This window comes from Coturnix japonica, chromosome 8 (assembly GCF_054131305.1).
Source record: "Coturnix japonica strain WE chromosome 8, WE-NBRP24, whole genome shotgun sequence".
NCBI classification, from domain to species: Eukaryota; Metazoa; Chordata; class Aves; order Galliformes; family Phasianidae; genus Coturnix; species Coturnix japonica.
In genome coordinates this window covers 9,636,070-9,652,711 of record NC_140670.1, presented here as the reverse complement: position 1 = coordinate 9,652,711, position 16,642 = coordinate 9,636,070, and the positions used below count along the sequence as shown (strand labels likewise).

At 38.6% G+C, this 16,642-nt stretch overlaps 1 protein-coding gene and 1 long non-coding RNA gene across 5 annotated transcripts in view; both read right to left on the bottom strand.

Moving 5' to 3' along the window:
- The window catches only part of LOC107315680 (uncharacterized), a 138,606-nt gene extending 136,182 nt beyond the window's left edge, over positions 1–2,424 (bottom strand). For 2 of the 3 annotated variants that reach the window (XR_014948518.1, XR_014948521.1), the window contains exon 1: positions 2,107–2,396. This is a non-coding gene — a long non-coding RNA (uncharacterized LOC107315680). Of the gene's footprint in view, positions 1–2,106 lie in introns of all 3 variants that reach the window. The other variant, XR_014948519.1, reaches the window with a different exon arrangement.
- Positions 2,425–7,203: 4,779 nt separating this feature from the next.
- LOC107315661 (uncharacterized) overlaps positions 7,204–16,642 on the bottom strand; it is a 225,333-nt gene continuing 215,894 nt past the window's right edge. Inside the window, exon 7 of one of the 2 annotated variants that reach the window (XM_085554025.1) lies at positions 7,204–8,159. The gene's annotated coding sequence lies outside the window, so the exon portion shown is untranslated. The remainder of the gene's footprint in view (positions 8,160–16,642) is intronic. The other variant, XM_085554026.1, reaches the window with a different exon arrangement.

Here is a 16,642-nt window from a genome sequence, read left to right as displayed (position 1 = left end):
ATAACTCATCTACTGCTGTCTAGGTGATAGTGAAAGCTTACATGTTGAAGACAGAGTCTTACTAATGACAGTTGAAATAATGAAATATCTTCTTATAAATAAATACTCTTTTTGTTTTAAAATACTTTTCAATACAATCTTAAGAATTATTTCTGCTTACTAGTGTAAAGCAACACACTAAAGAAAGTATGAAGAAATGAGTATGAGAGGTATTATTTTATTGTACTTGCCAAAGGCAATATAAATCATCTTTATTAAAGTCCTGGATTCAGCAGATACAGCAGCTGTATTATACTTTCTGAAATAGAATCTAATATTGTACAGCAAAGAGCCAATCATTGTGCTTACCAAGTAGCTTTTACGTAAAGGAAAGAAAAATAATTGGTAGCAGAACACTTCCCAAAAAACAAAAAAAGGATCTTTGTGGTACAGACATCCTGTGGTTAATTAGAAACTCTATGTATGATTTCTTTTTTTTTCTCCCCCTCAGCTCCAACCTGCTGCTTCAAAGGCATCTGAACAGATTTGAGACAATGATGAACTCAACACAGGAAAAGAAAAAATAAGAGAATAATTCCCATACTGCAAGAAAAATAATACAGAATACACAACAGAGAATAAAATCAGATTAATCAGCATCACTTCTAATCATACCAATAGCAGTCCCATTAAATCAAACCTCGAATAGGACTGCTAATGCTCTGAAACACTGCTAACACCATAGCTACTGTTGCAACAAACTCTTCATCTCACAACATTGAGGTGTTTTTCTGTCTGAGAACATAATCTTACCACCATTAGTTATGAAATATGGTTTAGAGGCTTGTGGTAGCTACAGTAAAGGAAGGACAGTTGGACTAGATGATCTTGTAGGTCCTTTCCAACCTTGTGATTCAATGATTAAAACATACTTAATGCTAGGAACTCATGACCTGTGCTATTCCCAATCACTTATAATTGCAATTATCCCCAAAACTATAGAAAAATGCTTTTTTGGAAATCTCTTGCATTTCAGTCCTTCTTGTCCTCATATATACACTTAGTTTCTGATAACGAGCAGCTGTGGAAAGAAATTACCAGACTGGTAGGATAACAGCAATGAAAGGAGTAATATGACCTTAGGTAATTAAGAGCAAGAACCAAACACCTGGTTTGAGAGCAGAGGACTACAATGAGATATCCAGGTGTACAAATAGGACCAGATTATGCAGCACTTATTTTTCCTACTTTAAAAACAACAACAAAAAAGACAAGTCTCCCAAAAAACACATGAAAGCACTTCTGCCTAATAGCTGCAAAATCATATTTCCCAGAAACAGCCTTTCTCCACACATTTACAATTCAAAGCACTGTAATACAATGATTGCATAATGTAAGACCCAATATAAACAATCCAATCCTATTTGTTTTAAAGTAACAGCTTACAGCCCTGAAACAGGAAAGCTTTCAAATAAGCTTTTCAATACTCAGCTGGTACGCAGCCAGCTTTTAAGGTGGGGGAAAACAAGAGGAATGCATGTAAATCTTAAGCAGTACATGGCAAAAGGAAAGCTATCAATCAAATTCAACATCAAAACACATCTTCTGTTTCACCATGTGATGCAATCCAATTCCAGCAGTTTCCTTTGTTCACTTTAAAATTATATCATACACAGTATCTTCTCATTTAACACATCTTTGAGCAACCTGGTCTAGAGGGAGGTGTCCCTGTCTATAGCAGGGGGTGGAACTACATGATCTTAAAGGTCCCTTCCAACCAAAACCATTCTATGACTCTATGATTCCATAACATTAACATTAAAAGCAGTTTATAAATGGGCTCTCGCATTTGGGGAACTACACTACACTGGCAGCCCTGCTACATCACACCTAAGGGTGAGAAACAACTGCAAAGTTGCCTGAAGGAGATGTAACAGCCATCAAAAACAACTTCTGAAGACTTTTAAGAGCACTATTTCTTACGTTAACGTGTAATGCGTAAAAGTTTGAAAGTATTTTTCAATGCCCCGACGCAATCCCATTCCACTGGAGAAGCAGTGTTCCCTCAGTGCCCCCGAGCAGCACCCATTCCTACTTTGCACACCTCCTCACCCTCCCCGCACTTACAAAAGCAGCTCTGCGCACCCAGCGACACCAGGTAACATCAGCCCCGCTTCGGAAGCGACCATGCGGCGCGCCACCCCCTGCAACACCAGCGGGGTTTTCTCTCCGATCCTTTCCAAATGAGTGGAAGAAAACATTAAAGCAAGGAGGCAGCTTGCCCTTCAGCCACGCCGGGGACGACGGTGCCGGCACGCGGGTACCCCGGCATCACGAGCAGCTGCAGCAACGAGCGGGCGGACACGTGGCAACCACCGTGCAAACAGCTCGAGCTTTACAGGAGAGCGTGCAGCAACGCAGGCCGGGGCTGATCGCCCAGAACGCAGCTTTGCTTCCACGTGGTTTTGTCTCGGCCACGCACAGCTGACAAAAAGCACAGAAAGTAAGTTTTAACATCCTGTGTCTTGTTATTTTTAAGCACATTAATAGTATTAGATGAGAAAGACTTCCGTCACCTGTAGAAAAATGATCCCTGAGGAAAGGTGTAGCACCAACACATCATTAATAAAGCATAAGAAAGATTCATAGTGCTCACTGTTAGGTATAAATAATACAACGTTCAGACATTAACATGTTGTTAAGCATAAATTATTGATGTGTGTTCACATTTGCAAAGCATCCCAACAAGCTAAGAGCTGGAAGAAGAAAACACAGTGCATACTGGGGGTACTAGGACCCAAAAAGAGGCATAATGCCTCTTTTCAGTAAGGGTGATGACCAGGCAGTAGCCGGGTCTGACAGACTTAGGATCTGTTTGACCCCAAAGTGTATTTTGTCAAATCAAGCTACTTAAGTCATTTTAGGATCTCCGTGAAGACAGAAGAAAGAGCATCTCATTACATTAAGATGGTAAGGTATTTTGTGAACAAATACTGAATGATACACTCGTAAGAAAGATGTGGATTTTTAATGACTCCTAATTTTTGAGTACAAATATCTAAAGAACAAAGGAAGAAAAAGGCTGAAAAATTTTACTGTAACTTATGTTAATTCTTCTATCCAGAAACAAGAAAATCCCTAAACTCCTGAAATAATGGAGGCAAACTATGGGAGACCTAAATTACCCCACCAACCTAAACATGCAGTGAAATTCCAGCTGTGCTAAATTTACTGCCCAAGCATTTGCCAAGTTCAGCCATCCAGGGCTTCCCTTGGGAGATGCTGGAAGCTCTCAAATCCTGTCTGTAATGTTGGACAATAATAAACAGTAAGGAGTACACCCTGAATGAAGCATTTTTACATCATGGGTCTTTAGTTATGAGTTGACAGCTAGAGACAAAACTGCAGATATTTATAGTGTTGATATATGGATAGCCAGCTAGCTAGCCAGTGGTTGCATCACCCCTGTGATTTAATTCCTCTCCCAGCAGCTATTCATTTTACTCCTGCTCCACACAATAAGCAGCACAGGTAATTGCAGCACAACTCCTGGAATCATAACGCAGACTATCATGTTATTTATAGACTCTTTATGACACCACCATATCCAATTTCCTTTCAGTATTCCGTGGCCATCAAGCACATAATGAAACTAAATGAGAATGGACCAGATCCCTAAAAGGATTTAGGAAGGATTTAGGGGCTACAGAACTTCCTTTGATCCAATGGGGAAATCCCTGCTTCCCCCACAATGAATCCAAGTGAGTGACTTCAGGATGGCTACATCAGATATAGCTCTCATAAAGAGATGTACAAGTACTTTGTACACACACTAAAAGCTCACTGGCCAGATCTGCTACCACCCATCTTCAGGTGCGAAGACCTGTTTGTGAGACGTGAGCTATGGCACCTAACTGGGAGGGCTAAAACCACCCCAAGCCTTAGTCAGCACTTCTGTACTGGCAAGTCCCAGAGCAAGAGACAGGGTTAGAAATTTAGCTGGAAAAAAAATCAAGAACTTTTAACAGAACTACATATAATTACATCTGTTGAGACTACTGTTACCCTTTTCTCACCTTTTCCCAGTATTTCATAAACTTTCACATGTTGAAGCTTTTTTTAAATTATCTGTTCTAAATGTTCCTGCTTTGAAAACATACAGGAACCATATCCACTTGGTGCCCAGTTCCTCACAAAGCTGGCAGCTCACGCCTTGGCAGCCATAAATCAGAGCTCGCTGACATTCAGTATTTTCATAACCACATCTGGGTGCTTTATCAAGGCTAACCAAGAGTGGACAAATCATCCTGACCGACCAGAATAAACTTGCAATAAAGGGCATATGATACTGGTCAAGTAAGAAGTGGCAAGGTGGCAGTGATCTAGAAAACAGAGGGAAGAAGGGATGTTAACAGTTCTGCCATGAACTCCAACAGAACATTTACCCTGTTGCTTTTTCTTCTCTACTTTGAACTTCACTTAAAGGAATTTAAATGGTCACTATGACTATGAAGTAAGTATGCTAACCACCAGGCTAAAAACCCTACTGCTGCATCCCAGTCCCAATGCACATGATTCTCACTGCCTCAGGAGTCTATTGTATTTCAATTAACTTCTTTCCTTTGCTATTACTTACATCCCACCCCCTCAAATTGCTTTCTTTAATGGCTCCTGTCAGCTTAATGCTGATGCTTCTAAAATACCTGCAGACCTCATGTTGATGCAACTTTAACTGCCCTCCTACTTAAAACATCTCCCTCTAGATTTAAGTCATCATTTCTCCAATACACAGGATATGGATGTTTGACAAGTTTCATCATTTCTGGCTACATGCTGATGTGCTGATGCTCAGGATAAGTTTCCTCTGAAGCCTGACAGGAGCTTTTCCTTGATAAGAAATTCTTAACCAGATCATTCATAAATTAAAACTGCCAGTAGTATACCTTTTAGATGCCCACTTACAATTCCTCACTGCTACTAGTCCAGCTGAAATCAGTATGATAACAACCAATTTCAGCAGCATTTAAGTCAAAACTGTGTTTCATTCACCTGTGGTAAAAAGAGAAGATGGAAAAAAACTGTCCTTTGGATACATTACACTTCTTTCCATCAAAACGCTCCACAGCTGAATTCTGACCACCAGCTATGTGATATGCAGATATGTAGAGAAAGCCACTGCAGACTGCAGGCTCATTTGGCCTCACTTGGTAGTCAAGTCATTCCTGCTACCTCCACACCAGACAAAAATTTTGCCTAATGCACAAAGAAAATTACGTCTTAACGTTTACATGGATCTACAGGCCAAAGACCCAACCACATTGTTCTGTGACACTGCCTCCAGAAGTCCTTCAGTGACAATATGCCAAAGGGAGATACAGAGCAGAGATGGAAAGTTCCCTTCTAGATTGTCCATGAAGTTCTCAGGGCATAATGGTCCCGACAAACATGCTCTTGAACAAACACTTTCACTATTGTCATAGTGGGCTCCAACAAATGGATGCAGTTGTATTCTCTAAGGATTTATTTTCAAACTCTGACATGAAATACTGATAATCCTATCAGTAGAACATCAGAATGGGTACCCCCAAGACTGCTGCAGCCAGAGGAAATGTAATTAGTACACTCCAAGAACTATATTTTTCAGTTATATAGTAGTTTCTTTAGCATACAGTCTGGTCTGGAAAATGTTTCAGTTCTAACAATGGAGAAACTAACTACAAGACTGATTTATACTTGATAGCAGTTGTCTTTAGAAAACTCATACTAAATAAGTCTCATACTAATTGGTTTGAGGCACAAGTATTGATAAACGGCAACATTTCCATTTCAATTAATATTCATTAGATACACTAATCTCACTTAACACCTGCAGCTCCCATCTTTAGAACTGAAATAACATTCTCACAGTTATTTATAACACACATTTTGGGGGCAAAAACACACACAGTTCCAAGAAAGACAACGAGGTAAAAGAATTGTTATTATGATGAAGTAAGTAACCTACATTTACAGTTAGTTTATAGTCCTTGTGTATGTGTGTTTTTAATGAGCTTGAATCTCAGTACTTTTGGAATGTAGCTTCTACACTTTATGGTTTTTTGAAGTATTTTCAGAAAGTAGGTGGTGGGGTTTGACTGAGCGCAGTCTGTGAATCTCAGTGGCCCTGTGACTCTGCCAAGCAAAGGAAATCATGGTTTACTTGCTTTTGAAATATTTAATCTTACACAACTCTATATGAGAATAGGACAAGTTCTTCTGCCACTGAGCTACTGAGCAGTCCTAAACCTTTGGGGTTTATCTGCCAAAAGAAGTTATGCACTTGAATCTACACAGTATTTGAATAGGAAATGGATGCTTATATTCCCTAAGGCTTTTCTGAAATTCTCAGATGTAAAAAGGTATGTCTTAAACAACTCCATTTGTTTCGATCTTCCTCCAGTTTTTAAAATTCTGGGGTCAGGAACTCTTAATTTCAGCACATGGTACATGGTTATAGGACAGAAAACAGAAATACAGGGCCTAACCTCAGAGGAGGTCCACCAGCCACCCCAGTTCCTTCTTAACAAATTAATTACCTTTTGAAGAAGATAATAGCAGAAAAGAAAACCCATAGTGTAATGCTACTTTTTCTTTCCCTGTAGTCAAAGAAGTTATATTAGCCAGTTCTAAAATAGTTCTGGGCACTGAGATTTTCTGTGGAGTTTAACAGATTTAAGTAAGTTCAAAGTGGATTTTTCTTAACAATAAGAAAAACCCACATTTAATTAACATTTGTCTATTTATCTCCCTTCTAGTTCATTACTGAGACTCAATTTAATCTGCAAATGTATAATACTGAGGAATCAGCTCAATGAAAATCTCCATGGAGCTGCACAGAAATTTCTCATCACATTTTGTGCAAAGTCTTTGCCTGTATTTCCACATGTGAAACTAAAAAATATTACATGTGCTATCATTTTACTTCTTTAGTGCCTTCATAGCTTCCACTGAAAATAATAACAATAATAATACTAAAGGGTGAGGGAGGAGAGAGGAGTGATTAATTCTATCCCTTAGCCAGGTGCCTGTATTGAATTCTTTCTGACACATCTGTGTCTAATGTATTCCTTAAATAACACCAGTACTAGACACTGTACTGCTTTTTCTGGCAATCTTTTTTCATGCTTTCTGATACATATGGGATCTAATTAAGAGTTTGGATTATTTTTTTTTTTTTTTTCCTGAAAAGTCTGTACCTATAAAGCTTCCTTTTTTGCTACTGCTCATAGCTCAGTCTTTTTGGCAAGGAAGACTTTTTTGTTGTTTGTTTGTTTTGTTTTAATTTCTAATCATCTATTTCTTTACTTGGATTCCTGACAAAACAGCAGTGACTGACAAAACAGATGTGGCTGGATGGGAGCCAGATGGAAGGATAACATACCACCACTAGAGACTGCTTTCCATCATGCTGTGCAGGGCAGCAGGTATCCCTGCTTTGGCACAGTGCTGTGGCTCTTTCCCATCACATTCCTTGATACATTACACATACCTACCAGCACGTGACAGGCTGACTGCATGTCACACACTGGAAATAAAGATATTACTAAGGACTGCAGTAGTACAGTACATTTTATCTGGGCAAATAAAAATATGTCTCACAAGAAATCCTGCTACATCACAAAAACAAGTTTTACATTCAAATAATTGCATAATTAATGTTAATTCTAGAATAATGAACACTAAACAAATTAAGCAATGAGTTATAAAAGGTGATGAAAACAAAGATGAGAGTACTGAGATTTAATTTTGGCTCCTACAAAAGCACTGTGAGCAAGGGCATGCTGCAACACAGTCTAATGCTCTTCTATTTTTACATTAATTAGACTACATTTATCCAGCATTTCTTTAAAAAAAAAACAACAAGGGTTTTGCATAAAGCCTTTTGAAGTGATAGTTCTGTCCCAGACTGCCTTACACAAATCAGCCCAAATTATGCGTTTATAACACAGCTGAGGAAAATGACGGTTGCCTCCACATCCACATCCCAAAGATTAACCACAAAAAGTTGACTTTAATTAAAAAGGTTTTCCATTCTTACCTTTAAAAAACTCTAGAAAGAAAAACTCTAGAAAGAAGCTTGTCCTTTCTGCCACAGTCGTCATTTTTTCCACCCGCTTCAACAGGACTGAGTTGACATACCTCTGTTACAACAGAAAAAAGGAGAAAATATACAGTGAAGAAAAAGCCCTGAAAAGTGTCTGAGGGCTACTGTTTAAAAGGTGGGAAGAATAGAAAAAAAAACCTTAGCATTCATTAAAAAACCTTAGCAGGGCTGGCTTGAATATTTCTCTTCCAGAAAAAGGGACTGGTATGAGAAGCCTGGCAGAAAGGATTCATTGTGGGGCAGGATGCAGAGATGGTGCAGAAGGAATCTAAAGCTTGAAGGACACAGGCAGAGCATTCTCCAGTCATTGGACGAATTCCCACCACAGCTTGTAATTGAACTCAACTTCTACAGTCTGTGCCAGAGATTATCTGTGAAACCTTAGAGTATAGGGTCCTGTCCTTCTGGAGCTGCTACAATTGTGGCCAAATCCCCACTGCAGCACCTCAGTGCTTTAAGTAACTGTTTCAAATTATTCATTCAAGCTTTACAGATCAGTGTTTACTTGCTGACCTCCGTTACCCAGCAAATATGTGCCATGTCTGCTGCACAGAAAGGGAAAGTACAAAGTGTTTTTATTGCAATATACATTATTATTATTCCTGTATTTGAATTTTACAGGAGGCTTGGCAGAAAGATTTGGAGGCAAAGTATTCTGCAGTCAAAACATATTCCTCTAAATATCAGTGATCCCTTAAACCATACACGTACAATTTTCCAAACCCACATAATCACTTAATCCCCACCTCTGTTCTGGTTTAGCACATGCTGTCTGATACAGTCTTGTTGTTGGCAGAAAGTAATATGAATAAAGAACAACAGCTATATCCATTACTTTTGGCTTGTATGGTAAAGATTTATATACAAGCAGCACAAGTACAAAGTTCTATTATTCCAGTCTTGAAACTGAAATAAATCATAAGCTTCAACATGAGGAAGTGAACATAATTCAGCCTACTAGTTGTGTTATAGGAATAATGTTTCAGAGTTAGATTAGAATCCACAAAAGATTTGTTCTGCCCTGATTCACGTGGAATGCTAAACAACATATTTATTCTCTATTCTAAGTGATTCAAATCAAGACAGTAAGTTTCTGTTCCATTTTGCTTTTAGTATCATCAAAAACAAATGTTTTGAAATCAATTCCTAGAGAATATCAGTTTATCAAAACTAGCAAAATATGTAAGATAAGTCCCTGGCTATGCAGTTAGGAACAATTTTTTTAAAGACATGAAAAGCCAGAATCCACATTGCTTTGATAAATGCACATCCAACAGTTTCACCTACATAGGTGGCCATTGATTTGGAGAATTAATGTTGCCTGTGCTCGTAGAACTGCAATATCCCTCCCAGTGAGCTGCCAAAACAGTGATAACAGAATTACAGAATGGCCTGGGTTGAAAAGGACCACAAAGATCATCCAGTTCCAACCAGCCTGCCATGTGCAGGGTCACCAAACACCAGACCAGGCTGCCCAGAGCCACATCCAGCCTGGCCTTGAATGCCTCCAGGGATGGGACATCCACAACCTCCTTGGACAGGAGTTCCAGCGTGTCACCACCCTCTGGGTGAAAAAATTCCTCAGAGTATCTAACCTAAACCTCCCCTATATCAGTGTAAAACCATTCCCCTTGTCCTGTCTATATCCAACCTTGTCAACAGCCATTCCCCCTCCTGTTTATATGCTCCCTACAATTACTTGAAGGCCACAGTGAGATCTCCCTGCAGCTTTCTCTTCACCAAGCTAAACAAGCACGGTTCCCTCAACCTTTCTTCATAGCAGAGGTGCACCAGTTTGCATCAGTTATGCAGTGACTTACAGTATTTAAAGCAGAAAGGAATGAAAAGAGAAAACTGTAACTCAAGTATTCAAATTTGTTGAAAAAAAAAACAATCCAAAGAGTTCTCACTAAGAGAATCAGAAAAACATCAGGAAAGCGTGAAATTCTGCTTTGGAAAAAGGAGGAAAAGAGAAGGGTATTTTTTGTGGAAGCAGTCTTTACTGACAAAGAACTGGAGCAAACATCAGATGATGAAAGAGGATCTTGTCTACTTCTGACTTCTTTACTACTATGTTACATAACACAATACTGCTGACTACGTTTCTTCCCATCTCCAGAACAGGACGCTTGTGCAACTTCAGCTTCTGCCATCTGCCTTTATAAATGCTACCACTGGTTTTCAGTGCATTAATTGATTTATATTCTTGGATGCATAGTAAATGCATTAAACAGGTGTTTAGAAGAATTTCATTTTTGAGCAACAGGTATTCTGACTTAAGAGCCATGATTTCATGTCAATTTTCTATTAGATCTACTGTCACTTATCTCTTATGAGCAATTATTAATATCGCATTCTATTTTCATCACGTCTATTGAGCTCTGGATGTCTCAAGGCCTTGTTAAATTAAGCAGCAGAATGATATAGTGGAAAGACAGCATTCACTATGCTAATTTAATACAGAAAATAATGAAGTTTTGCTTATATAATGCTGTATACTGAGCTCAGCAACTCCCTCCCAATAAATAAATAATTAAGCAGAGTTTATAAATTAGAAAAGCTAAAAATTAAACAGTGCACAAATACATTTTGAAGAATTCACACATAGGGAGATTTGTTGGGTATAGTAAGAACTAAGAAGGCAAGTTTCTGTGATCAAGAGCAGATGACGCAGAAAACAATGAATAATTTATATCAGACAGCAAGACAGCAAGGTGCTTCTTGTTAGCAACAGAAATTTTCCTTTGGTGATCATAACTTCCTTACAAGAACAGAAATATGGAAACGTATACATGCATAAATTAGTATTTTACAGAACAGGTGGAAAAAATATCATTATAAAGCCCACTTTATTTTTATTTCTCTCAGCTAGACATGTAATGTCTGTACCTGCAATGCATATACAAGAAAAAATACACAAGCAAATGCTAACCACAACTCAACAGTAGGGAAGTTACAAAGAACTAGCAATAACTTTTAAAAAATAAATAAATAAAAGAATGTAATTTAGTCATGTTTCCTGTCACCAAGGAAGCAGAAACAAAAAATCTTATTTAGTTTTCGAAAACTAAATTGTTTAGAGCAGACCCTTAGATAACCTTGGAAAGGAAAAGGAAGCAAAAAAGAAAACCAAATGATTCTGAAGTAAAGGGAAAGAATCAAAAGAGAAGAACATGAGATTGGTAGGGACTAGGCTAGAGAGGCTCGGACGCGACAGTGCACTTCCAGCCACACAAGGAACTGACACTGAGCTACAGGATGTAGGATCCAGAGCTGAAACTGTGGAAAACTGCCCATCAAGCTGCCACTGCTCTTGCTGTCAAACTGGGGCCAGTAAGAAGGTGAGGAAAAAGGCTCAGGGCTGGATAGACTCATGTATGCTATGTACTCCTGCAACTGCAGAACACCTAATGCATATGTGGTGAATGAACATCTGCCAAGGTATTCACTGCTAATAAACCATGTAACACAGCATGTCTCTGGGGAGTCTTGCTCTACCTCTTGCAAGGACTGGTGATGGGTGCAGCTGGGATTTACACTTTGGAGATGCAGGAGGGAACAGCTGAAGTTTGAAGTCTCTCCTTTTAAATCTCCATTGCTGACCTTGGAATATCTATACTATATTAAGGATTAATATTGACTACAGTTTGAACCTAGGTTTGGCAGGGCTGCTTTACTGCAGCCTCACTCACTGCAGTCTCTCAAACTGTTTCCTTTTTTTTTTTTTTTTTTGACAATGTTTTTTTTCACTACTTCAGAAATCTCCCAGTATTGTAGTACACAGTACTCACTCCAGCGAGGTAAACGAGGCTGAGCCATCACAGTACTGGATATTACCTGGCATCCATGAAACAGGACTTTAGTCAGACGAATCCATTTCAACTTAATGGTCCAAATTTCTTGGCTAAATGATAAATGTAACTGGGGAAAACAAACAAACAAACAACAACAAAATCAGGATGTCTATATTTAGCAGTCAACAGAAAGCAAGAACTTTCTTCCACCCTGTATGTCAGTTAGCTCTGTACATCAGTGAAGTGACTGGCAGAGTGCTCAATGCTCCTTAGATTGTTACAGCCCCTCACTTTTGTTATTAAAATACCAGCATCAGACTTTAAGCACCTCAAATACATTTCACTCAGTTAAGAGGCTGGTGATTTAGATGATGTTTTAAAGATCGTTAAATGTTCCTAGCTCTTTTCCTTTACTGCTTCAGTCTCACAGATATAGAGTGACTTAAATATGAGTAAGCACTCACGGGTGCTTCAAGAAAGCAATACTTATTAAAATACATCTAACAGAACTACCTTAGGTTTGGCTTTTAAGCAGGTCCTTTTCTGACCATGTCATAAATCTGGCCTAAAAGCATGCTGAACACACAAAGCTCAGCCTGATCATAATTGAATCAACGACCAGGCTTCTTACTGAGAGAGGGCTAAATGAATCTGAGATTTTTCATTCCCAGTTTTTCTCTCAGCATTATCTTTAAATTCATTTTGTATTTCTAAAGCTCTAGCATTCTTTCTGAAGGATAAGGACAAAGTTTTTGTAGAATTTAAGACAACTGGTCAAGAGTTCAATAAACCTTTACCAACAGTATTTTTCCATTTTTTAAAATTCTGTCTGTAATGAACTTGGTTGTCTTGTTAGTGGCAGAAAGGTTTGGACTCAGAATTGTTAAGTTCAGTAGGGAAAACTGGAGGTAATTTCTGCACAGTATATGTGTGCAGAGGGACCCAAATGAAAACTTAGCTCACTATATGCCATGAAAGGTGGATGGCTCTTCAGTGGTGATGGTTTGTGCAGGTGTTAAAAGCTCTAGAAGCAGTGTCAGCCAGGATTTTCTTCTCAAATGTATTGTGCCCCTCTTCATGCATACCAGGACAGGTGCAAAAATAATAGAATCATGGAATCATAATATCACTGAGGTTGGATAAGACCTCTAAGATCATCCAGTCCAACCATCCTCCTATCACTAATATTACCCATTAAACGATGTCCCTCAATGCAATGCCTAAAAGTTGCTTGAACACCTCTAGAGAAGGTGACTCCACCACCTCTCTGGAAAGCCTGTTCCAGTGCCTGACCACTCTCTCAGGGAAGACGTATTTCCTAACATCCAACCTGAATCTCTACTGGTGCAACCTCTAGTTACATGGGAGAAGAGGCTGACACCCACCTCACCACAGCCTCCCTTCAGGCAGTTGTAGAGAGTGACGAGGTCTCCTCTGAGACTCTTCTCCAGAGTGAACAAACAATCCAGTTCCCTCAGCCACTCCTTATAAGAATTGTGTTCCAGAACCCTCACAGCTCTGTTGCCCCTCTTCTGAACATGCTTCAGGGCCTCAGTGTCCTTCCTGTAGTGAGGAACCCAAAACTCAACACAGCACTCGAGGTATGGCATCAACAGAGCCAGAGGGATGGTCATTACCCTGCTCCTACTGGCTATACTATTTCTGATACAAGCCAGGATGCCTCTGGCCTTCTAAGCCACCTGGGCACACTGCTGGCTCATACTCAGCTGTTCATCAACCAGTATACTCAGGTCTGTTTCCTCTATATAGTCTTCCAGCCACTCTGCTCCAAGCCCATAGTGTTGCCTGTAGTTGCTTTGGTCAAAGTGTAGGACCTAGCACTTGGTCTTCTTCAGGCATTCCTATTATTTTTCTTTCCTTGTCTAAATGTCATTAGAAATACAGTTTTCCTTCTCATTGTATATATAGTTACAAGACATAATTTAAGCAATGCATTAGTACATAAAGCTGAAAACTCCTGGAAAACATTAGAGCTCTGAACTTCTACTTAATGTGTGTGTAATATTCACACACAGAAGTTGACTCAATATACTTAAGAACAGAATGAAACATCTGATATTTACCATTTAACTTAAATCCCATCAAAAACTAACATAGTATATACAGTTTTCCATAAAGTACCTCTTCCACTAATCCAGCAGTATAATACCGTCTGTTGAGGTCTTTATTGCTGTCACAGAATACATGCAGAAAGAGCAAAAGCACATAACTTTTATGTCATACCGTGTATGGAAACTGTTGGGCCATTAAATCAAACCAAAAATTCATAACAGAACTATAATACAACTGAAATTTCTTTCATGGAATAGCACTCATAAAATCACTGAAGAAAAAGAACCTAAAGGCAGATGCATGTGCATAGATGACTTCAATGCATGCACTACTTTTTAATGTGCAATTTTTCAATGGAATTTATTATCTACACATGGGAAGTAACAGCAATCTTCACAATTTTAAATGAATCTTGCTGCTGATTCAAAGAACAGTCCACCTGCCACTCTTCTATGGAAAATTTCTTAGATTCAAATGCTTTTCTAGTAAGCAAAGTTATTGCAGAACACTATTTTGTAAATTACCACATTTTCTCTATTTCATTTTACTCTTTGCATTTTTACATCTCATGTTAACAATAATGAAAGAAAACCACCTTTCCCCTTAGCCGAGGATACCTTATTCTGAAGCACTTTCACTTCAACAACAAAAAAATAAATTGACATCTGAGATAAATCAAGCTTTACTGTTTCAAACACTATCGAGCTATTCTTCAAGGAATAAACGCTTGCTTTGTCTGGCTGTAGAGAAACATAATTGTATGTATAAACACATGAGACAACCCTGGAGACACTCAAGGTCAACCTGGATGGGGCTCTGATGTAGCTGTAGGCATTCCTGTTCAATGCAGGGAAGTTGGATGAGATGACCTCTAAGGGTCCCCACCAACTAAACTGATTCTATGATTCTTCATACGTGTGTGTACGTACGCATTCCTGGCCTCTGAAAGCAGGCAGAAGTATAATAAACACTTTATTATAAATAAATCTTTTTCAAAGTCTAAGTACTTTGCTATTTCCACTTACAATTTTTCCCTTGTAATTTCAGCAGGTACACCCACTCATTTCCACTACCTGCCTTCCACTTACCATACAGAAGTGTAATAATTTCCCCTAATAGTTCTTGACTATATTTTATAATAAGATAATGATAACATAAGGAATATAGCACTCTTTAATAACAATTTTCATTAATTACAGTTTTAGGTACTAAAAAAAACTAAAGCACACACTTTCTTCTCATGGAAATGAAAGACACTCAAACATAAACATTTTCTGAAACAATGACTGATTTAAGACACACATGAAAATATTCCTGAAATGGAGCATGCTGCAGTTCATACTGTGTGCTTCACCTCATGGCCAGTTCACAAAACACATTTAATAGTTCAGGAACACAGCTTAATGTCAGACCTGCCAAGCTGAGCCATAGTGTTCAAGTCTTAATACAGCTCTGCTAGTTCAGGAATGTGTCAGTGCTCACCACATACTTCAGCCCAACAGGAACCCCATTATCACTCCTGTTTCTCTGAAGTTTCTCCTGCAGGGAAACATGCACCTAGTATTTTGCATGTACATTAAACATGTTTCATATTTATTTCCCAAAAGGACTATTTCTTCCCTGTTAGGAGACACTGCCATGTTTACAGATAATACAGATTTTGAATACTTCATGTAGATTCTTGCATCTTTTATAAACAGTATCTATGATTGTGACACTATACCTTCCGGAATAACAACACAGCTAGCAATAATTCAACCTTTAGGGAAAAAAAAGCCAAGATATTGTTTTCCATACCAAAACATACTGGATAGACTTGAGAAAAGTAGTTAAATAGTATTGCCAAGTACTTGCAAATAGTCGTTTCCTAGTTTGATGTTGTTTCTGTTGTCACTGTTTGTACAAAAAGAAAAAATACAAGAGAAGACTAGAGAATACCGAAGAATGTGTGGTTTTACCTAGGAGGTCTAATTTGTCAGTACCACACCATGTGCTACGAAGGCAGCACAGAGCAGAAAGCTTATCTAGCACTCCCATCAGATATCAAAAACAAACAAACAAATGGAAACAGAAATAGTTCCTGAACGTTCCACTCAAGGAACAACAGTAATTAGCGGTAAAAACCTACACCATCTGTTCTTATATAACGAGCTTCTCTGTTTTAACAGACTAGAGTCAAGGGTGACCATTTTTACAGGAAGTTCTATTCAACATTAATAGAACTTGCCAACCTTCCAAGTAGGTACCCCATGAAACGTGAACTGTTATGGTCATAAAAATACCATTCCTGCATGTTAAAATTCTGGAAGGGTTGAGTGGTTTTGCAAACTGTCAGACTGAAGAGAGATTCCTGTAAGATGTAGGAAGTACAGAGAAACTCAATGCCTCTGCTTCCAAACTAACCCAAGTATGGCTCAAACACAATTTATGTTTTGGGAGCTCATTACCTTCCATAAAAGAATGCATCCATTAATGCATTACTGTTCATTAAAGGTATATAGGTGTGAAATGGAGGAAAAATTACCTTCAGATAATATGTAAATTAATATGCTGCCTGGCATACATATGGAAAAGCTGGCAGATGCCTTCTGAGTCCTGCGTGCTCATTTGAATATCGAATCCAGCTTAGTAAATGGCTTTTTAGCAGTATCTA